This window comes from Bos grunniens, chromosome 12 (genome assembly GCF_055505025.1).
Source record: "Bos grunniens cultivar Pamir isolate PY7600 chromosome 12, Bosgru_T2T1.0, whole genome shotgun sequence".
Classification (NCBI taxonomy): Eukaryota; Metazoa; Chordata; class Mammalia; order Artiodactyla; family Bovidae; genus Bos; species Bos grunniens.
The window spans coordinates 34,959,145-34,983,608 of NC_141176.1; the positions used below are offsets into that span (position 1 = coordinate 34,959,145).

Consider the following 24,464-nt stretch of genomic DNA (forward strand, 5'->3'; position numbering starts at 1 on the left):
TTGTAGATGAAAATATCTATTACATATCTATAAATTTACAGCATAACAATGAATTGGAAGTCACCAGTTTCTTGCCTATGGAATTTCAAAGCTGTCATGCTCTGTAATATGCAGCATGTAAATTCAGTGAACCTAAAACTGCTTCACCGTGAATAGTTATGAACACATTTGAAGAAGAATGCTGCTGCTAAGTCGCTTCAGTTGTGTCTGACTCTGTGCGACCCCAGAGATGGCAGCCCACCAGGCTCCCCTGTCCCTGGGATTCTCCAGGCAAGAACACTGGAGTGGGTTGCCATTTCCTCCTCCAGTGCAGGAAAGTAAAAAGTGAAAGTGAAGTCGCTCAGTCATGTCCGACTCTTAGCGACCCCATAGACTGCAGCCTACCAGGCTCCTCCATCCACGGGATTTTCCAGGCAAGAGTACTGGAGTGGAGTGCCATTGCCTTCTCCGAATATTAAAGCTACAGTGTCAAAGGTTCATTACCTTTAATGACGAGAAAATTCTGAATCTGCTCAAACTCCTGAATTGTGTTTTAAAAATTTACCCTTTTGTTCTTTGTTGGTTTTGAAAAAAAATGTTTTAAGTTCTTTGAGCTAATCTGCAATAGAAGAATAGGGATTTTTTGGATGAAAGAAAATAGGTGTTTTAGAATTTTACTGTCATTTTATTGGCTTCAGCTTTAGTAATTTAAAGAAATGTTTCCCTCATAAATTTTTATGAACATTTAAACCTTGATTTTATATCTTCAGTTAAATGAAATTAAACAAAGTAGTACCTACTACATATCAAAAATTGTGCCAGCCAGGAGAAGGAAAACAAAAAGAAAGATGTGGGAAATTTCTTAACGCTGAGTTAAACAGCTCACTTTGGAGCTTCAGGAAATGAGGTGGTGACAGATTTCCCATAAGGAGTTTTTAAAAGAATCTTGTTAGGATTTTACGCACTGACACAAAGTAAGGTAGAAGCATATTGAGTATGATTAGATTTAGCTGTTGAATATGTTAGTTTTGGAGTGTGTAGTGTTTTAGAGAAAATTTTGTGCTGTTCATGGGAACAGGGCTATGAAACAATTTACTATTGCTTGGCTCTTTCTTGTTAAATTAGTTAAGGACTGGTACAGATATTCCGAGACCTAACTTGGACCCTGTAACTTCTTGAAGCTTTACTGTTCTGGCATTTAAATGTAGGTCTGTAATCCATGCTGAGTTATGCTTGTGTTTGGTTTGAGGAGAGTGTTATGGTCTATTTTCCTAGATGGATGTCCAATTGTTCCCACAATTCCTTTTGAAAAGGTTCCCCTCTCAGTTGTTGCTTTGCTGACTTTGCTGGTAATCAAACATCAGCACAGATGTGGGTTTACTTCCAGGATTTTTTTCTGTTCCATTGATGTGTCAGTCTTCATGCCAGTATCACTAATCCTGATTACTACAGCTTTATAATAAGTCTTGAAATCAAGTCGTATAAGTCCTTCGACTTAATTCTTTTCAAAGACTGCTTTGGATAGACAAGATTCCTACACGCTAGACGGTTTCATATTAATTTTAGAATAATCTTTTCAGTCTCTAAGAAAAACATTCCTGATGAGATTTTTGCATTGATTACAAGTAATTAAATTTTAAAATTTGATATAATAACATTCAAGATACTAATAAGTGGAACTCGACAAACCAGTTGTAATTTGAATGAGAAAGCAAAGAACATTAATAGTCAGGAGAAGTTAAAGGAGAAAAAAATGAAGGTGTATCAAATCAAATGTTCAGTCTTAACTTATTCAGTTGTTAAAATAGTGTTGTATTCTAGCTAGAGAGGGCTTGAATACAACCATAAATATAAGGAAACTTATTATACAGCAGAAGGATATTATAAATAAATAGAGGAATCTAGACTCTTTAACAAACTCTGCTGGGGCAATTGGCTTGTTACATGAAAAAAAGTAAAATTAAATTCTATTCTTACCCCAAATGATGTACTAAAATAAATACCAAATGGTTTATGACCCAAATGTAGATACTTAAATTTAAGGCATTTGGAGAAACAGCAGAATATGACTTTTGGAGAGCACAGATTTTCTTAAAAGAGACACAGAAATCACAGTTCATGAGACAAAGACAGTAAATTTGACTATGTTAACACTGAAAATGTCTATGAGTCAGAAGACACTGTAAAGTGTGAAAAGATCAGCCACACGCTGGGAAGCGACATCTGTGATGCATAAATCACAGCAAAGTGATTCAATTATACATATACATCTATCCTTTTTCAAATTCTCTTTACATTCAGGATGTACTATATAGCACAAGAAACTCTCCTCAATATTCTGTAATAATCTAAATGGGTGAAGATATTATTTGGGAATGATAGATAATTCCAGTAAAATTAACTAAAACAGTTACAAAAAGCAAGCCACAGAACTGATAAATGCACTGTGTGGTGTGATGTTCTGTCTGTTTAAGCAATGGACTCTATTTCTTCTACCCTCAAATCAAAGTTGGTTTTATGAATTACCTTGATCAGTAAAATGTAGTAGAAATGATTGTGAATAAGCAATCAGCCGAAAAGGAAATCTGAAAGGTCGACACGATGAAAAGATATCCAACCTTATTAACCATCAGGGAAATGAAAACAGAGTATCTCATGAGGTCATCTCACACACATCAGAAGGCCACACTCAATCAAGCCTGACAATCAGATGATGGGAGGGTATCATTCACTGCTATGTGGGGGGACTGAAGTAAAAGTCAGTACAAATGCATTAGAGAACAATTTTGTGATATCCAGACAAATTGGAGATGAACACTTGCCAGACTCTGTTCTCTGTATATATCCTAGACTAATTTTCACATAAGCCTCTGGAAATATGTATGAGGATGTTTGACTTGCATTGTTAAAGCAAGAGATCAGAAATTAAATGTGTATCGTCAGGGGAAACATGTGACTGCTGGTACAAATGAAAAAGCAAGTTGCAGATCAATAGCTTACATTACTGAAGCTCTTACAGGCTGTGGGCATAACATCTCTATGAATGCTGTCAGTGTATTTGTTGTCATCTTTCCTATTTAACAGAAAAGTGATGTATCTTCCCCAAGATGTACAGCTAGTCAATGGACAACCTGGGCTTTGCACTCAGGAGTCCAGACTCTTACAGAGTACATTATGCTGTATTTGGAGAATTGCTGAAGACAATACCTTTCCTCCCTCCTGGCTCCTGCATATTCCAAGCCTCTGAGATCAAGGCTGTATCCAGGGTTCCACATGTGAGAACAGGCACAGGGTGTCCAGCAGGAGAATGTTGTTAGCTCAGTGGAGAAGATAAGCTTCTTGTTATACAAAATCCTTAAGGGTTGTGAATTAACTCCTCATATTCAGGAGGAAAAAAAAAGGTAGATTTTGTTATATATTCAGGGAACCATATTGGCTCTGATGTGTGGGAGGAGACAATCAGATCAGTGGACTTAATAGAGTATCAATAGACTTAATAACAACATCAATAGACAATACAGTATCACTAGACTTACTAACAACATCAGAATCAGATCAGTAGACTTAATAACACTAACAATAGACTTAATCCAGTATCAATAGACAATACAGTATGAATAGATTTAATGAGTATCAACAGACTTAATAACAGTGGTAACAGAGGCTTATAGTAAAGGTATTGAAAGTGAAGTCAATCGGTTGTATTCGACTCTTTGCGACCCCATGCACTGTAGCTTACCAGGCTTCTCCGTCTATGGGATTCTCCAGGCAAGAATACTGGAGTGGGTTGCCATTTCCTTCTCCAGGAAATCTTCTTGACCCAGGGATTGAACCCAGGTCTCCCACATTGTAGGCAGACGCTTTACCGTCTGAGCCACGGGAAGTCAGGCTTGTAGTAAGGATTCAATGAAATCATACATTTTCAAAGTGGGTGCTCAATAAATGTTCTCTTCTTTCATCTAAAATTTCTAACTCTTTGCAGGATTATGGTTTATGTTAACACCTCAATAAACCAGGGACTTTCATAGAAAAGCCCTTGAGGTCTTAATTTATGAATTCATATGTGCTGATTTCAGCATGTTCTAAGTATACAAGCAAAGAAACAAGAAATAATAATGGATATGGGGTAGCTGTGCAGAGTCAGTCACCAGAAAGAGATCTCAAAACCAGTACGAGTTTATTATCAACTAGGAGAAAGTAGAGGTTGCTTATTGGCCAAGATCAAATAAGTTCTAGAAATAGTTGATAGTTCTGATCAGCATTATACCCTTGAAAACAGTCATGAATTTCTGTCACCTTGATCAGAGAATGTTTGTTCCTGTTCAAGATGATGGAGAACCAGCATTGAATAAAACAAAGACCTCAGCCACTAGGAAGCTTGGTGTCAGACAAATACCCATAAATACGTAAAATATATGTCATGTCAACACTGGGAGAGATGATGACAGGTGTCCTGATGGAAAATAAAGTGGGAGAGGGGGGTCGTGGTGTTCAAGGTGAAGCTGTAAATTAGGCAGGAAGGTCTCCTGGAGAAGAGATGCTTCAGCAAAGACCTGAGAACCCTGTGACAGGGAGAGAAAGACCCTTCCAAGGAGGGAATCACAAGTAAAGAGGGTGCCTGTTCTTCCACGAATGGCAAACAAGCTGATTTGCTTGCGTGCTGGAGCTGGAGTAAGACTAGCCACAGGGTGGCCATGCCACATGCTGTCTCTCGGGCTACTGAAAAGATGCTGGCTTGTTTCCTGTGTGAGATGGGAAACCACTGAATGATACCATAATGGAATGTTGCCTCCCCAAATTCATACACTGAAGCACCAGCTGCAAGTGTAACTATATTTACACTTTAAGACTTGACTGACCTTTAAAGAGGTAATTAAAGTTAAATGAGGTTGTTAGGGTGGCGCCCTAATCCAGTCTAATTGGTGTCCTTATAAGAAGGGATCAGGACACATGAAAGACACTAATAGGGTGAGGAAAAGCAGAAAAGACTGCTTAAGGAAAGAGCAGGGAGGTGGGCCATCTTCAAGGCAAGGAGAGAGTGCAGGAGAAACCAAACCTGCAGACACTTTGATCTTGGACTCCCAGCCTCCAGCCTGTGAGATGTAAATGCCTGTTGTATAAGCTGCTCAGTGATTGAGTAGTGATTGAGGTGACATGACAGGCCTTTACTGCAATAGCCGGGTGGGAGGTGACCACAGCCTGAGCGGGTCAGTGTGGAGGACTGCCCAGAGTCAACACCTCTGGTGATGGATTGGATACGAGGTAAGAAAAAGAGCCAAGTTTGAGATAACTTCACATTTTGCCTCAAACAAATGGTGAATGATGGTCCTGAGGACTGATTTGGAGGGGATGGCTGGAAAAGAGTTTCAAGCAGTTGGTGAAGAGTCTAGTGCTAGACTTGTGAAATTTGAGTCCTCTTTAAGACATCAAGCTGACGCATCCCATGAGCAGATGTCTGCATCAAGAACTGAGGAGGGAGGCTCCAGGCTGGGGATATGAAGATGGAAGTTGGGATTTAAGCCATGACCCTGAGGAAGATACTGAAGGAACAGAGGTGCAGCTGGAGAGAGGAGTCTGGAAGACTCAGTTCTGGGTCACAATAGTATTTAGAGTTGGGGAGATGAAGAGGACAAAGAAATGCGTGGTGAGAAGGTGTCCCCATTGAAATGGGAAGAAGTTGGGAAGAGAACACAGGGTGATCCATGTTTAGAGCCTCATAAATGTGGCTTCTCATGGATAAGGGGGTTATCAATTGTGGTAAGTGAGGCTGAAAGGCTGGTGGCATGATGGTACCAACTGGAGAACTAATGAGCCTCCTGACTAGTAAACACGAAGAGAACTCCCCAGATGGTGGGCTCAGGCAAACCTGCTATGGGACATCTCACATCCTGGTGCTTCCTCAGCTGGTTGTGGGGTGATGTTAGCTCTTAGGACTGAGACTGTGGCTCTGAAGCCACTTCCTTTGAGGGATTTTTTGGGGAAAGAAAGCTCTGAGGGTCAGGAATGTAGGTAGGGTCAGCATCATTGTTCATAGATAGGATTTGGGTCCCTCTGTTTGATACGAAATGATACATATATGTATATATTGCATGAAATACATCCATCAGATATGATATGTATCTATCTGATGTTTTGTTGTTTTGTAGTCTCTCAGTTGTGTCTGACTCTTTGCGACCCCATGGACTGTAGCCCGCCAGGCTCCTCTGTCCATGGGATTCTCCAGGCAAGAATACTGGGGTGGGTTGCCATTTCCTCCTCCATGGGATCTTCCAGACCCAGGGATCGAACCCACGTCTTCTGCATTGGCAGGCAGATTCTTTACCATTGAGCCACCAGGGAAGCCCCTGATCTGATATTACACACACATATATCCTTCTGGTATGTACTATGTAGATGCCTGTGATATATATTTATATGTTCTCTCTAGAATTCCAGTTTTGCATGGAATACCTCGTTTAATGTTTCTCAGATTAGATGGAGATGGAAAGGGCAATAGAGTGTTGTAGGAAATTTCCATTTATCTGTACTGACTTTTAGTCAAAGTCAGTCAAAACCCTCTCTCTTTAAGTCTTCCCTGGCTGACACCTCTGTGCAGTCTTCTTGGATCCCTCTAGTCCTTTCTGAGGGTCTATTCTCTGAGCCATTTATTAATCACTGCATCATGTGACTTGGTTGGTATATGCCATCTAATATATTTCAAGATTCATTTAGCTACTTCTAGTATATTGTTTTGTTTTATGTGTTTACCTTGCTGGGTTGTAAGTTTACTGGTAGCAGTAATCATGTCTTAATTCTATATCCTTAAGAATATGGAGCTCACAAATGGTTAAGTTAGGTAATTATTCCATGTGAGATAGAAAAGCATCTCTAAAATAAATTGTACAGATAATTCTTTGCTTTAAGGAATAAATTGTTTCGACCTTTTAAAAAATAACCTTTGAAAGAGAAATCATTTTCCTATTAATATTAAATTAGAGATGTGTTTTATTAGAATATTTTATCCTTGCTTTGTGAAATAAAATCATGCTAAAGAGGGGAGAAAGTTCTGAGCAAGTGTCAAAAAGACGTTTCCAGTGATTCCTGGAGTATTCTATCCTGAGTAAGACTCCAGATTCAGAACAGATGGAAGGGAAGGGAGTTCTGTGTGGTGGTATTTACAATATCTGGGTCAGTGTTTCCCGTCATGTTTACAAAATCTGTAATTTCAATAATTTTAATTACTTAATTACAGTTTTTCATGATTCTCAAACTGCCTTAACATTTTAAAATCATTTCCAAGGCAAATTTTAGACACTAAAAAAAATAGCTTCCTTTTTTCACACATGTTTTCCCAGACATAGGAAATTTTGTCAAATCTCTTAGAGAAAGGCAGTGAGAAGCAATTTGAAGACCTTAACTCCCTTATCTAACAATTCATTCATTGAACATTATTATTATTAGGTGCTCACTTAGTGGCTCAGACAGTAAACAATCTGCCTACAATGCAGGAGACCCAGGTTCAATCCCTAGATCGGGAAGATCCCCTGGAGGAGGGCATGGCAACCCACTCCAGTATTCTTGCCTGGAGAATCCCCACAGAGAGAGGAGCCTGGAGGGCTACAGTCCATGGGGTCGCAAAGACTCAGACATGACTGAGCAGGCATACACAACACACTTCAGTTGAACCAGTTCGCATGCAGGAGGCTAAGGCCTCGTCCAGCTGGCTTATCCACCACACCTCTGTTTAGCTGCTCATGGAGTGGAGTTTGTGACTGATTGATTTAATTGTAGGAGCTATGTTACGGATTAGTAGGAATCCGTGGTGGGTACCTGATTGCTCTCCTTTGGGGGCTTCTTTGAAGTATCAGGACCGCCCTATAGAGCACACCCCAGGTTCTAGCATGCTGTCTGCTCCCCACTTACCTGGAACTCTGAGATGATTCTCTTCACTCACCTGTCACCCACCAGGCTTCTCAGAGGTTGGCACATGAGTGTCTAAATAAAAAATTTTGGTTCACAAATAGGTGCACACATGAATAAGGGTATGGTTCTGTAGGAACTAAAATTTTAAAGCTGTCTTCTCATATGCTCTTAGAATGTACTTATAAGTTTATTTTTCTCTCTTTCATTTTAAAACTGTCATTATTCTGAAGCAAGCATGGCTTTAATCGAGCTCGTCAGTCTCCAGATTTTCCCATGATCTGACACATACCTAGTGAAATTTCCCCATGATTGAATGTGTTTTTCTGCAGGTGTTCCTGTATCTCTTGTGTGTTTTGCTGTTTAGAAAGTTTTTATACCAGAAACCCACAGACATGAGGGCTTCCCCAGTTTCACCTGAATCTGCGTTATTTGGTAAGATAAGACCAGATGTGCTCAGACAGCTTAAACAGTGTGCGTTTCAGTACCAGGTGTGCCCCTGGTAAACTGCCAGTGCAAGGCAATAACTATGCTGCTCTTGTGAGTTCACTTTCATGAAAATCTACCTCTAGGCAATTTATCTTTATTAATTTGTGATTTTTTTTTTCTTTTAAAAATGGCCAGAGTATTTTGGCCAAGAAATTCAGACAGAAGAGTTGTACATCTGGAAACTTTTTGAAAGCAGATTCATTTATCTTGCAATGAACGAGCATATCTTTTCCTTTTGTATTCCCATTGTTTTTAACGTATATGGTAATTATGATTGTGATACCAATTCACATACATTGTAGAAATTTTGAAAAACTGAGTATAAAGAAAAGTTAATGTCAATTGTAACCCCATTTTCATTAACATCTTTTTGGCACCATCTTTTTTCCTAAGCCTTTAAAATTATCTCTATTAAAATTTCCCCTCAGCATTCCTTCTAGTCAAATGACCAATGTCATTTTGGAGAAAGTTAAAAAGCATTTATTAAAGTTAAATCCAGGTGCAATAAAATTTTTTCATTTCCTGTGTGTATTAAGACATTTCTTTTTTCCTTTGCACTCTGTGGCAGACTATCTGATATTGCTTCAAATTTTCCAGGTTGAATTATTAGAATCATGCAGTGAATGACAACTTTAAGGTTGCCATTGTCTATCTGTGCCTTAGAAAAGATGTAGAGTTATTGTCTTAATAAAATTTTTGGCTTTATTTTCATCTTCATAGAATCTTGGTTCTCACCAAGGTGTCCAACCCAACCCAACTCCATTGTTTCTTGAGTCAAATAATTCTTTATTTAGCTGTCAACACTACATGGCATTGCATAATGGAAACTTGCTAAGAGAGTAGAATTCAAATGTTCTCATCTAAAAAAGAAGATATATATGGGAGATGATGGCTGTGTTAATTAACTAGATGGGGAGTCCTTTCACAATGTATACATATATCAGATCCCTACGATATATACTTTAAATATCTTATAATTTTATAAGTCGGTTATACCTCAGTAGAGTCAAAATTTGAAAAACCCCACAAAATGGGCACCTTTCAAATACTTGCTTAAATACTGTTTTCTAGCTCTGTTTCCAGTATTCATCAAAAATCTTGATTACAACAATGACCCAGCCCATCTTATACACCAAATATGAATCATTTAGCTGGATGTCTCCTTTTCTGTGTCTGCTGCTAAGAACTTAGCACAGAATACAGGAACTAAAAAAGAGGGCATGACATGAAAAACATGGGCAGGACAGGGTGGTTTAATGGATATGAGCCATCAAAGGCAAGTCAGGGGACTGCTGTCTCAGGATGTGAATTTTTGAAAGAGGAGTTGGGTTCTACTCCCTTTGACTGTGGGGACACTGACTTCTGCCCACTTTCACGGATCTGGGCCCCTCCTCCACCTCCTACCACACTCATCACAGTGGCAGCAGATTCATTCCTTCTCTGCAATTCCATGTTCTTTTTAACAGCACTTGATACATAGCAGTGTTTTACCCCTTTATTTTTGTAATTCATGAGATTTCCTCTCTAATTAGATTAAACATTCCTCTGGCCAAGAACAGTGCTTAGTTTTTTGTTGTAAACATAAGACCTGGAACTAGGTGCTTGGAAAAGATATTTTGAATGGATAAACACAGAAAAATACAGCATCTCAGTTGCTCACCTGCCCAAGTCCAGGTGTGGAGGAGACTCATATATTAATAGAAACAAACATCCTAGCTTAACACCAGTAGGAACAGAGGTCTCAATGTCAGCAGAGACTGAAATCTGGTGTCAGGTAGACCCACCTGACACCAGATTTAATAATATGATCTTGGATGAGTTATTTAACCTCTCTGGGCTTCTGAGCTGGTTAAAATCTCTCCAACTTTCTTTTAAATGAAGATAAAAATTGCCATATCTCTGTAAAGATAGCTTTCATTTTGCTCTGTAGTATTTTACATTTTTCCAAATTGCCATCCCAGGCATAAAAATGTGAGTAGATTTGAGTACTTAAGTGGACCTTGAGAACAACACTAGAACAGCAGCAATTTCAGAAGATATATAATCATCCAAAATTGTTGACACTGGAGAGGAAAAACAGGGACACTTATTTTTCATCATGACACTAAGGGGCCATCAAAACATGTACCAATCTTCTTGAGGAATAGAGGAAACATAGTCGGTGCTATGACCATCTGAGTTGCCAAATTTGAACGTAATCGAATTTGCAGTGAACTCTGAGTGGTTGTCATGAAAATCTATGACTGAAACAGCTCCGTATCTACGTCCAAAGACAGCTCTTTACCAAAAGTAGGAAATGGAGTTGCATTATTCCAAGCTGACTGCCTTCCCTCAATAAAATGTAATAATGGACACAGAAAGTGTGAAATGCTTGCCTTTGAAACATAACTTTCGGATTAGAGGCTTACTTTCTTATCATGTAGGCTAGAAACCATATAAAGCCCATAGTATTTAAAGACCTATTTATATTCATAATCGTCAGTACTTTAAAATTTTTGATAGGGACTTTCATTTCTAAAGAGAAGAGTTCATATATGAAGACCATCACATACTTTGTCAATGTAGTTTTCATAGAGATTTAGAGACAAGTCAGGAGAATCTTCCTATTTCTCATTCTTGCCTTGGAGTCTGCTCAATGTTTCCTCTTGCTGCTGCATGGGCAATTCTGGGATGAAACATTGAAATATAAGAAAATCGGGATTAATTTTAGCTTTGTATGTAATATATGCAAAAATAGCATTGTTTAATGACCTTGGTTAGGGACCATGGACCGGATTCTTTCCAATGCTGTCATTAATGCCTTATTTTAAATTAAGTTCTTTAAATTCACTGGAGTGCAGCTAGTAACACTCCAGCTTTCCACATTCCTCCCAAGAGAGACCCGGGAAAGGCTAGACTCTGTCTCCTGAGATTTTTCAGAACTCTAGTTATTGTATATTTTTTTCAGTGGCTCAACTCTCAGAAGATTTCCAAAGTATTTTGCAATATCTTACCTTTTAGGCTGTGGCATATACAAAATTTTGGTGGTGCTCCATTGCCTAGAAGAAGAACACTAAACCCAAAGGGCCCTTGAGTCTGAGGTCACCACTCTTCCCTGTCTTGCCTAAGCTTCTCTCCACATCTTCTCTCCCTTTAAAGTGAATCCACCCCATGGTCTTGCTGCCAAGTTCCTGAGCATCTGTTTTCTCCGCTTAGAAACTCGTTCCTCCTCTGCCCTGTGAAAATCCTGTGTGCCCCAGCTCCTGGTCCTCTTCTCAACAGGGAAGTCGCTCATCTTGCTCTGCGCACCCCCACCCCCTGCCAGAGCTTCGGACACACCTGCATCAGAGCACCTATATGTTGCATTTGAATTATTTATCATTACTTCACCTTCACACACCAGGGGCAGAAGCCATGTCTTAGTCATGCTTTGAAGTCTAACAACTTATTCAGAATTGCTGTGTTGTAGGTGATTGATAGGGCTTCCCGGGTCACTCAGTCACTGAGTGACTCAGTAGTTAAAGACTCTGCCTGTCAGTGCAGGAGATGCAGTTTCGATCCCTGGATCAGGAAGATTCCATGGAGAAGGAAATGGCAACCCACTTCAGTATTCTTGCCTGGAGAATTCCATGGACAGAGGAGCCTGGCGGGTACTGTCCATGGGGGTCACAAAGAGTTGGACATGACTGAGCATGCACACAGCAGAACAGGTCATTGATAAATGTTTATTTAACTCATTAAATTTTCATACAGGCTTTTCTCAAGGTTTTACAAATTTAACTGCCAATAGTCCTTCCTGAATCCCCATCTTCCAGAGTACACATATAGTTTTCAGTCACTATGCAAAGGCTTTACCTGTATTAATGTTATACCATTTAATTCTCAAAGTGCCATATTAAGTGAGGTACTATAATTTTTCTAATACAATTCTATCAGTTTTATAATTATAGGTTTATTTGCATGTATCTTTTAAATAGCATCTCAAAATGTTTTACTCCACTGTCAAGTCAAGGTTTCACCAAATTATTCTCTGATATATGTGTATATACTATGCTGTATTATTTTTATTTTTTCCCCATCTGTTTGCCATGAAGTAATGGGACCAGATGCCATGGTCTTTGCTTTTTGAATGTTGAATTTTAAGCCAGTTTTTTTCACTCTCTTCTTTAACCCTCATTACAACAGACTGGTTCCAAATAGGAAAAGGAGTATGTCAAGGCTGTATATTGTCACCCTGCTTATTTAACTTATATGCAGAGTGCATCATGAGAAACACTGGGCTGGAAGAAGCACAAGCTGGAATCAAGATTGCTGGGAGAAATATCAATAACCTCAGATATGCAGATGACACCACCCTTATGGCAGAAAGTGAAGAGGAACTAAAGAGCCTCTTGATGAAAGTGAAAGTGGAGAGTGAAAAAGTTGGCTTCAAGCTCAACATTTAGAAAACGAAGATCATGGCATCTAGTCCCATCACTTCATGGGAAATAGATGGGGAAAGAGTGGAAACAGTGTCAGACTTTATTTTTTGGGCTCCAAAATCACTGCAGATGGTGATTGCAGCTGTGAAATTAAAAGACGCTTACTCCTTGGAAGGAAAGTTATGACCAACCTAGATAGCATATTGAAAAGCAGAGACATTACTTTGCCAACAAAGGTCCGTCTAGTCAAGGCTATGGTTTTTCCAGTAGTTATGTATGGATGTGAAAGTTGGACTGTGAAGACAGCTGAGGGCTGAAGAATTGATGCTTTTGAACTGTGGTGTTGAAGAAGACTCTTGAGAGTCCCTTGGACTTCAAGGAGGTCCAACCAGTCCATTCTAAAGGAGATCAGTCCTGGGTGTTCATTGGAAGGACTGATGCTAAAGCTGAAACTCCAATACTTTGGCCACCTCATGCGAAGAGTTGACTCATTGGAAAAGATTCTGATACTGGGAGGGATTGGGGGCAGGAGGAGAGGGAGACGACAGAGGATGAGATGGCTGGATGGCATCACCGACTTGATGGACATGAGTTTGAATGAACTCTGGGAGTTGGTGATGGACAGGGAGGTCTGGTGTGCTGCAATTTATGGGGTCACAAAGAGTTGGACACAACTGAGTGACTGAACTGAACTGAACTGAAGAGGCTCTTTAGTTCCTTTTCACTTTCTGCCATTAGAGTAGTATTATTTGCATATCTGAAGTAGTTGATATTTCTCCCAGCAGTATTGATTCCACCTTGTGATTCATCCAGCCTGGCATTTTGCATGATGTACTCTGCATGTAGGTTAGATAAGCAGGGTGACAATATACAGCCTTGACGTACTCCTTTCCCAGTTTTGAACCAGTCCATTGTTCCATGCCCAGTTCTAACTGTTGCTTACTGACCTGCATACAGATTTCTCAGAAGGCAGGTCAGGTGGTCTGGTATTCTCATCTCTTTAAGGATTTTCCATAGTTTGTTGTGATGCACACAGTCAAAGGTTTAGCACAGTCAGTGAAGCAGAAGTCAATGTTTTTCTGGAATTCCCTTGCTTTCTCCATGATTCTGTGAATGTTGTTAGTTTGATCTCTGGTTATTCTGCCCACAGTCAGATCCAAATATAAAACTTATCCAAAAATAAAATTTCTATTCCATAGATTCTTCAATGTTCACTGTATGTCTTTATTGACATTTAAAATAATTTCATAGACACATAGCCACATTGATTTTCATGACCACAGTAGAAATGTCACCATAAAAAGTCAGAGCATTGGTTTGTTAGCTTTGCTCTTACCCCAAGTTTGCTCATACCTAGGTTTAGTCCTGGAATTTGTGTCTAATAAATTCTAGAAATGAAATATGATCAGCTCAGCCTAGGGATGCTGGCTCAAGATAGCTGTGCTATAAACTACTGGGGCTATTTTTCAAAGTAGAATGATAATTTAAGAATATGTATAATATTATATAATCACAGTAGGAAACATATATATACACTGGAAGGAAAAGTTCTATATTTCTGAAGAGTAGGGGCTAAACTTAAAATGTCTGCAATGTATGACAACTTTAAAAAGATTACACCATAAATAAGTGATTCAGAATAAAGCTTGTGATGTGTTTCTCATGTTCTCCTTCAGTCTAAGATCTTAAAAGCTGAAGGAAGAATTCCAGAACCAACAAAGCATTCAGAGTGATAACATGCTATTTCAGTTTTCTGGTTGACACTTTTCCTCCAATTTTCCAAATCTCTGTGTTCAGAAGGATGCCAATTTATTCTAAATTGATTTACTCCTAGATCTTTTTCTGTGCTCCTGGGTTCTCACAGTTGGTGCTTCAAGACAATAGGAAATTTTGAAAATAGAAAAATAGTTATTCTCTCAGCTCAGGTCTCTTCATATAAAGTCACCTTGTATCTTCTTGTGGTGGGGAGTGATGTTAACACTGACTTGTCCTTGGGGCTTAAGCTGTTTGGACCTGCTCTGGGTGAGGACATTTCAAACTTTTATCATTATAGAACCTTAGTAAATGGGGCTGGGGGATGATTTGTTTAGTCCTGTTCTGTGAAGTGATAAATTTCTCTTCCCTGGTAACAAATTTCCTCCTCTTGAGAGGGAAGGAAATTATTTGAAACATGGTCTTATATGTCTGTCTCCTCCTAGACTGTGACTCCCTTGAGGGCAAAGATGGCATGTCTTTCTGTTTTCCGTCTCTGACATCTAGCACAGAGCATGCCGTGAAATTGACACTCGATGCATTTTATTGATCAAATTAATGCAGTAGAATAAGATGGCACCAACACATTGCACAATCTGTTCTTCCTTCTGAATACTTCCTCTGATAACTCCATCTTTGTAGACACTCCAAGAAAACAAGCAAACAAGCAATAAGCCAGGACCAGTGCCATGGGCAAAACCCTGGAGTCATCCTTGGACCTTCTGTCTCTCTTATCCACGTCCCATCTATCAGCAAACCTAACTGGTTCCCCCTGCACCCCAGCTGACCACCCCTCCTTTCCATCTCTCCTGCTACCACAAAGCTTCTAGTCCTCCTTTGCTGGGATGATTAAAATCCCTTCCTAAGGGGTCTGTTTTGCCTGGTCGCCCTGAGCCTGTGCACAACCCTGCAGCCTGCATGAACCTTTAACATCTTGAGCCAGAACACACCGTTCCTGTGCTTGAGTCATGCCCATGATTCCACCATGTTCAGCATGAAAGCCAGCATTTCAACAGGGCTCCGTGAGCCTGGGCATCTCACCCCTGCCTTGCTTCCCTGGTTTGCTCTACTGTAGCCACACCACCTGGTTGTTGAATTCGATGGACATTTCAGTCTTTGTTATTGTTGTTTAGTCACTAAGTTGTGTCTGACTCTTTGCAACCCCATGGACTGCAGCATGCCAGGCCTCCCTGTCCCTCACTATCTCCTAGAGTTTGCCCAAGTTCCTGTCCATTGAATCTGTGATGCCATCCAACCATGTCATCCTCTGTCACCCTCTTCTCCTTCTGCTTTCAATCTTTTAGTTTTCATCTGATGCAAATGGGAATAACCATTTGAAATTACCACCTTAAAATTAACAAGAAATATGAGATCGAGGAGGAACTATTTCCAAGGAGGAGCCATCATTTTTCTCTGAGAAACAGCCCCCTGAATGGGACATGTACAGGTGTGGTAGCCTCCTGCCCTTCATCACTGGGTCATGAGCATTTAAGTGTTTGTCCAACATCTGAATAGAGTCTACCGTTACTTCTGGGTCTTCTTCTCCTTCTCAGACGTGTACAGTTATGATTTATGGAGCCCATTTCTTTTTCCTGCTCATGAAACATCATGCATGTGACTCTCATCGGGCTTTTGAGGCAAGCATGGCCAAGGACAGGCAAGTAACCTGTGGTTTCTATAAGAAAGACAGGTTCCCTGGACCACTGTAGTGCGAGAAGGCTTTCAGAATTTCCCCTTTCAGTTGGACATGACAAATACCTGAATGGACTCTGGGACTGAGAAGTAGAGCAGCATTTAAAAACAGACTTCAGACTCTGGAACCAGACTGCCTGGGTAGGGCTAAGTCACTCAGCGATCTGTGCCTCAGTTTCCTAGTCTGAAAAATGGACCTAATAGTTGGCTCTTACTTGTGTTAAAGAGACCATCTATGTTTTAAAGCTTTTAGAAAACAGCTTGGTATCTAATAAGCACTCAATAACCTTCAGCTAGTATTAGTATTGGAATTAAAATCAGAAGTAAAATTAAGATGAAAATAACATCAGTATCACTATTCATGTTATTCCTGGAATGGCTGAAGGGAGGTTCTAGAAATGACAGTAAAGATGAGTAAGGGCAGAGTAGATGACAACTCTTTATGTAGAGAGTGCACTATAGAGACAAGTCATGTATACCTGCCTTTAAGTTGCAAATAGATGTTTTACAGACATTGCCTGTCTTCATGATCAAGAAATTCCAATACTTTGAAATACAAAATCTCAAATATAAACCTCCAGTGTCTCTTGGGTGCTGTTCATGCATGACTCTAGTGAGTAACTTACCAGCTGACATTTAGGATAGAAAATTAACAGTTTTAAAGGCTGACAGAAAGTCATTTCTATTCTATATAGTTTCTGAAGGAACCGAGGTTATGAGTAACCCTTTTAAAAATGATGTTCCCATAAATTATACTAAGTTGTTAGTCTTCTGTTATGTAAGGCATTGCTCTTCATGCAAATATGAATGCAAATTTTCCATTAAATAATGGTGTGGGAAAGTCTTATTCATGACTCACTTTCCTCATCTACAGAACAAGGGACTGTAGTTACTAATTGGATGATCTCTTTGGTCCTTTGCAGGGCAGTTATTGTCTCTGTGGCTCTGGGTGTGAAGCAATTACAAAGACATGTCTTCAAGTTACTCCTGAGTTATTGTTGCTAGAGCCGTCATCATGCGATGCAGAAAAAATCATGGCTCAGCACAATGGAGGCTAGCTGTTGGTTTTCACCTTAAATTCTAAGTAGATAGTGACTTTTCTCTCAAACAGAATTTAAAATGACCCTGATATTGTCATAGTCACAGGACACTGATTGTGCTGGAGAGAGCAAAGAGAACGAAAACGACAGAATGGTTTACACTGGAGAAGAAGAAAGTACCAGTCAACTGAACCATTATCCATGATTGTTTTCCAGCAAGGTGATGGTTTGAACACAAACCGAATTATTTCCTGATTCCCACTACAATGATGAGAAAAATATGAAAATAAAGAAACACTTAAGGGGATCAATGCAGAAGAAAAAACTAATTTCACATCAGACAGAAAAACTCACCTGTTAATCAAAGAACTACAGAAGAATCCTACAAATCTATTTAAACAAAACTACAATCACTTGAAAATTAGAATAACATTCTCCAAAATAACTGTTTGGTAGAGAGGAAATTACTATAGTTATTGGTAATTTAGATGACTAAATGAGAATACTGCACAAAAAACTTATGGGATATTTCATGTTCATGGATTTAAGGATTTAATATTGTTAAAATGGCCATACTACCCAAAGCTATCTACAGATACAATAGAATTGCTATCAAAATCCCAATGACATTTTTTCTTAGAAATAGAACAAGCAATCCTAAATTTCTATGGAACCATAAAAGACCTTGAATAGCCAAAGCAATCTTGAGAAAGAAGAACAAAGCTGGAGGCATCATGCCCCCTGATTTCAAACTATATTACAAAGATAGAGTAATCAGAACAGTGTAGTGTTGGCATAAAAGTGGCATGTATCAGTGGAATATAACAGAGAGCCCAGAAATAAACCCAGGCATGTATGGTCAATTAATTTACAACAAAATAGTCAAGAATATACAATGCGGAAATAAGTTTGTTCCATAAGTGGTGTTGGGAAAACTGGAAATTAAAACACAATATCAAGAGAAATAAAATATATAAATAGAGCCAAATGGAACATCAAGAGCTGAAAACACAGCAACTGCAGTGACGATTTAACTGGATGGGATAAACAGCAGATTACATGACTTCAGATGAAAACCTCATAAACTTGAAGACATAGAAATAGAAATAATCCAAATAGAGGCAAAGAAAAGAGACAGAAAAAAAAAATCTTTCTCAAACCCAGAGACTCAGTAAGCCATGGGACATTGGGAAGCAATGTAATATATGTGTAATTGGAGGCCCAAAAAGCAGGGGCAGAAAAAAATTTGAGGAAATAATGGCCAAGATATTTTCCAAATCTAATAACACTAAATCTGCAGATCCAAGAGACTTAAGATGTACTCAGCTGTATAAACAAAAAGATCACACTGTCACATACCATATGAGGCTGCTGAAAACCAGCCACAGAAAGATCTTCATACAGCCAGAGGGAAAAGACATCTTACATCAAGAGGAACAAAGCTAAGAATAACAACAAACACCCTGTGAGACACTATACTAGCTTAGAGACGACCAAACATCGGGAAAATGCTAAAAGAAAAAAGCCGAACTCAAATTTTACGCTCAGTGAAAATGCTTTTCATGAATGAAGGTGACATACAGACTTTCTTGTACAATCAAAAGTTGAGAGAATCATTGCCTGAACACCTGCACTGCAGGAAATGTTGAAGAAGTTTCTTTAGTTTGAAAGAAAATAAGACCATGAATTTGCACCCTGTGTTTATGGCCACAACCTATTTTCAATGCAGGTGATGTTTCGTTTACTATTTTTGACTCCTTTTTGTGTGTTTTGGTGATTTGTTCAGGAAGGAGAGTAAAATAAATGTGTACTACTTTGCTTTTATCCAACAAAAGTGAAAATTTTTCTTTTAAAACTTAGAATAATGGATTTTAGTTAATTGCTCCTAATATTTAACAAGACAATTTTATTTCATTGCATTTTTAAACAACATTAGACATTTTATGTGGATTCAGTGGCATACACTGAAAACAAATATAAAATGATTATGCAGAACAATTATGCCAAGACAAGAAGATATTGCCTGAACTCATATTTTCATGTCATGTTCTGCCTAAATTTGGATTCTCATCGTATGCTTGTCCTCTCGGTGTGATCTGAGCCTCGTGCTGTGGTCTGCAGTCTGCCTGAATGTTGAAGTTCTAAATACCTTCTCAGAGGACATTCTAGGATTGCAACCTTCAAGCAACTGTAAAGTCACATTTCTTGAATTTTAGGTTACTCATATCAATATGTTCTTTTAAAGAAGGAGGAGGAGGAGGGAGCCCTACTGATATCTTTGTCACTTCTTGCCCAGAGATGCTTTTTTATATATTTAGAGTTACCTTGAATATAAACCCTGGGCAGTCCTTTAGATAAATATGTTTAAACATAATTTTTGAGTGTCTCCTGGATTCAGATCTATAGACAGAACAGACTGAAGAGTTATGCTGATGAACTGACCCTCTTGAAATAAGATTCTTGAAATAAAATTGCCATCTGGTTATCTCCTTTACTAAAGTGACAATTTAGATATTATTTTTAAAATCAGGAGAACAGAACAAACGTGCTTATGTGAATTTTTGCTTGAGAATTTTTAAACGTTCTCACTCTCAAATAAAATTGAATTCTTTCTGGCTGGAAATGTTTGTTGTTCACTACATATGTAGGTCTGTGACGCTGTGGGATGTCAGCCATATTTTTAATGCTGTAGATGCAGCGCGCTGTGGAGGTGCCTGTGGCCTGGCAGTAAGATGCACAACTCCAGATGCGACCTGTTGACATTCTTCCCAGATGCACTCAGTTGGAGAACGCCTCCTGATTTCACCTGAGTGAGATGCCGACAGTCTTAATTTAGGGTCATTAGAGAAGACGGCAGCAGGTGTTCTATTCCTATCAGCCTGACGAGTTCTTCATGAATAATGTTGGTCGATTTTTTCCCAATGGTGAGTCAACTTCGTGTGTCTAGAATATGTTCAGCTGGCTTACTCATGTTACCCCCACCTTTATACATGACTGGATTTAGCTTGTGAATATTTTAAGAGTTTTGCACCTATGTTCATACAAGAGATGGCCTAATTTAGATAAATGAGTCCTTGAGTCATTGACTAATGCACACTGTTGTCTTCCTTTTAAGGTAAGCTTTGCTGGTCAGGTGCTCACCCTAGAACTTTATCTGCACCATCTCACTTAGGCATGCATGCATGTTAAGTTGCTCCAGTCGTGTCCAACTCTTTGCGACCCCATGGACTGTAGCCCGCCAGGCTTCTTTGTCCATGGGATTCTCCAGCAAAGAATCCTGGAATGGGTGGCCATTGCCTCCTTCAGGGGATCTTCCAGACCCAGGGATCGAACCCTCATCTCTTACAACTCCTGCACTGGCAGGTGGATTCTTTATCACTAGCGCCATCTCACTTAATCTTTTAATAAAACAATGAGAGCCCTGGTTTGCTAAAGAGCAAACAGAGAGGTGAAGTAACTCCATCAAGGGCCAAGCTGGATGGAGGAGGAGGCCAGAGTCCACCCCAGAGTGTGTCCCAGTGCTCACTCCCCCTCCCTGCCTGAGGCTCCTTGCTGTGGGCTTGGACCGCTGCTCTTTCTACTCTGTTGAACTGACTCCTTGGCTCGTGTAGTTCCCATTTTTCTCCATTTCTAATAAATGCCTTCACCATCAAATTTTCCTTGATTGATGCTTTGTCCAAATTCTGTGTTTTGATATATGGTGTTCTATTCTCACTCATTTCTGAATAGCCTTTAATTTTAATTTTGAGTTTCTTTTTATCTTGAGTCATTTAGAAGAGCGATTCAACATTTCTCAGTAGGAAGTTTCTTTGGGGATAGGCTTTAGTTGTTTACCGTCTGGTTTTGTGACCCTTTAATCGGAACTTGGGCTGTGTGATTTCTGCTTTGGGACTTCTAAAAGCATTTTTTGGTAACCTCATATCTGGCTTATTATTGCAACTGTTATATGATGTTTGAAAAGAGCGTTTAGTTGCAATTTGTTTGGTACACAATTCTCTCTCTCTGTCTATATATATGATATATGTATATCATACCAAGTTGGATGTTTGTGATATTCAAATTCTTCATATTGTTATTTTTTTCACAATGACTTAGCTGTTTTCTGAGACAGATTTTTTCCTCCCTAATTCTAGTCTTCTCAGTTTCTTTGTATTTTTTGAAAGTATTTCCTTTCTGTATTTCAATGTGATGCTGTTCAGTCCTTGAGTTTTTTTGACTTTTGAATGCAGGTGCCTTTGTCAACATAAAGCATTTGCCTTCATCACACTCAATGTTTGAGTCCTGTATTCAGTTTTGTCAAATATATATTTCTCTAAGCCATTTTTCATGTTTTTAGCAGTTACATGGCCTGTCTTTGCCCATCTCTTCCTTTTCAGATTTCCAAGTCATAAACACATCTGCTAAGAGAGCAGATCTTGAAAGTGTTTAATCACAAGAAAAAAAATTAACTGTTCACGATGACAGATGTTAACTAGACTTACCCGGGTGGTCATTCACAACATAACAAATAGCAAATTATGTCATACATCTGAAACTAGTATATCATTATGTGTCAATTATACCTCAGTAAAAAAATATGATTGCATCCTGCTTCAGCATACTCTGTTCCATTATTTTAAAAATATTCTACTTAAATCTTTTGCTTTTATTTTTATAATATTTCTAGACTTTTTAAAAGTTTTTCATATTTTAAACTTCAAATAATCTAGAAGTTAATTTTGAATATGATATGTAATACGTGGCCAACATTTTCCCCAGATAAGTGGTCATTTCTGGCAACATAATGAGATTTATGTGTTTTTGCACATATATATAAAGTGGAGGACAGAGGAGCCTGGCGTGTTGCAGCCCATGCGGTCGTAAAGAGTCAGACTCGACTTAGTGACTGAACAACACTATTTTTCACTTATTCTTTATGCTAAAGCAGACCCTGCAAATTTATTTTGTAACAATTTCATATGATCATCACGTTGTCTGTTATTATATATTCATTGCTTTTTAAAATGACCAAAAGTGATATATGTTACTTATTTTTAACACATTAAATAATGGTTTATTCAAAAGCACATGCTGGAATCACATAGATCTGGGTTTGGATTTTAACTCTACCTCTGCCTACCTATGCAATTTCTGTGGGTTATTTAACCTGTCTCTACTCAGTGTATTCACTTGTGGAAATGTTTTAAATGAATATTTGTCTTGAAGGTTTGCAGTGACATTTACAGGAAAGAAGTAGATACAACACTTAGCACAGAGCTTGGGTTTTATTTATCAGTAGATATGACATCATAATTTTTTATTTCTGGATTTTTGAATTTATTTTCTTATTTATTTTATTGAAGTATAGTTGATTTACAATGTTGTTAATTACTATTGTACAGCAAAATGAACAGTTATATGTACATTCTTTTTAAAATATTCTTTTCCATTATGGTTTATCATAAGATTTTTTTAAATGTGAGTAAAATTGCTTTAGAATGTTGTGTTGGTTTCTGCTGTACAACAGTGCGAATCAGCTGTATGTGTACATATGTCCTCTTCCTCCCACCCCTCCATCCCACCCCTCTAGGGTGTCACGGAGCACTGAGCTGAGCTCCCTGTGCTATATAGCAGCTTCCCACTGGCTTTTCTACACACGGGAGTGTATATATGTCAATGCTACCCTCTCAATTCATCCCCCCTCCTTCCCCCACTGTGTGCACGTATCTGTTCTCTACATGTGTGTCTCTGTTCCTGCCCTACAAATAGGTTCATCAGCACCATTTTTCTATAATTTTTGCAGTAGTAATCAAAAGGGCATTTGACTTATTTTAACAGTGTTAATTGAATTAGAATATTCCCAAGCCTGGGTTGCTTGCCCCAGTGCCCACTTGGCGTCATCAGTAGGCAGATGACATGGGGTAACTCAGCTGTATCTTGTGAAAGATTTGCAGGACTGCAGCCTTGTAATACCAGGAGGTGATGCAGTGCTTTAAACGGGGTCTGGAGTCTGAAATACTGTGTTCATGAGCACACACAGCTGTGATTTCTAACACAACCACAGAAAATACTCTTTGTTGGTAGGTACATATGCATACACCAGGCATCCTTTAGTCCATTTCTCTGAGATTCGTTGTGTCTGTTGGTGAGAGATTTGCACTTTGAATATGCAGACATGGACTCAAGTTTGAGATTTGACCATAGACTGGATGAAATTTTTGATGTAGAACTTACTTTGCAAAAGCTACCTACCAGTTTACACAGACTCACATGTTCAAAGAAAGACGTTATCTTTAGTATGTTTGTAAGTTGTATCTGTTTATCTCTCTATGTATTCGTATACAAGTATCTATATATAAGGATAATTTTGAAGAATTTTTAGTGGTATTGTGAGAGTATGACGGTTTTCACGGTGATAAAACCAAATCGAATAATTTCTGAAAGAGCAGTATTTCTGACGTTTAATCCTCTCCCTGCCTGATTCCTAATATGTTACAAGCCTTATTACCCTTTTCATGACTTACCTCTAGTCAGTATATAATTTATTTTTCTCTTGCCCTTTTATAGAGCTAGCATTATCTATAATGAAAGCCCTGGTTTAATTAGTGTTTAGTTTGACTTTTCACCAGAAGCCAGTGATATAAAAGAGTGTAGCAAAGTTTTAATTATTATTTTTCGTGTTGTTTTGTTTTATTTTGTTACTGAAAATGTTCTAGTGATGCCAATCCCTTACAGCTTCAGTATTTTAATCACTTTTTGGCTTCTTTCTTCCAGGAAACGGAAAGAGCATGTTAGAAAAGTTTCTTCTAAACCAACTGTTTGTATATAACCTTTAGACAATTAAAATTCTGAAGTCTTTCAAGAGACACTGTAATTGTCCAAGAAAGTATGATGTCTCAAAGTCTTTTAGCAAATTAATTATTTGCTTTCTGATCATTCTTTTGGAGTAATATTTCTTATTAAGGCCATTCATTGCAAGGTTGGAACTAAGTCTGTCCTGAATCAATAAACTGTGTACACAGGTTACACCAATTTTGTCTTGCATTTTAGTTTCTTTTCCACAACTAGGCTTCCCAGGAGGCACTAGTGGTAAAGAACCTGCCTGCCAATGCAGGAGACGTAATAGATGCGGGTTCAATCCCTGGGTCAGGGAAGATTCCCTGGAGGAGGGCATGCAACTCACTCCAGCATTCTTGCCTGGAGAATCCCATGGACAGAGGAGCCTGGTGGGCCA

General features: G+C 38.8%; 1 long non-coding RNA gene across 6 annotated transcripts; it reads left to right on the forward strand.

Moving 5' to 3' along the window:
• The first annotated feature begins 4,907 nt into the window (after positions 1–4,907).
• On the forward strand, positions 4,908–24,464 carry LOC147361669 (uncharacterized). Of its 6 annotated transcripts, none has more exons than XR_015137602.1 (4): positions 4,917–5,241; positions 17,135–17,471; positions 19,944–20,175; positions 24,005–24,464. It is a non-coding gene; the product is annotated as an uncharacterized LOC147361669 (long non-coding RNA). The 6 variants fall into 6 exon arrangements; XR_015137604.1 differs by lacking the exons at positions 19,944–20,175; positions 24,005–24,464 and adding exons at positions 5,403–5,623; positions 8,211–8,313 and having other exon boundaries at positions 17,135–17,558; XR_015137601.1 differs by lacking the exon at positions 24,005–24,464 and having other exon boundaries at positions 4,918–5,241; positions 19,944–21,072.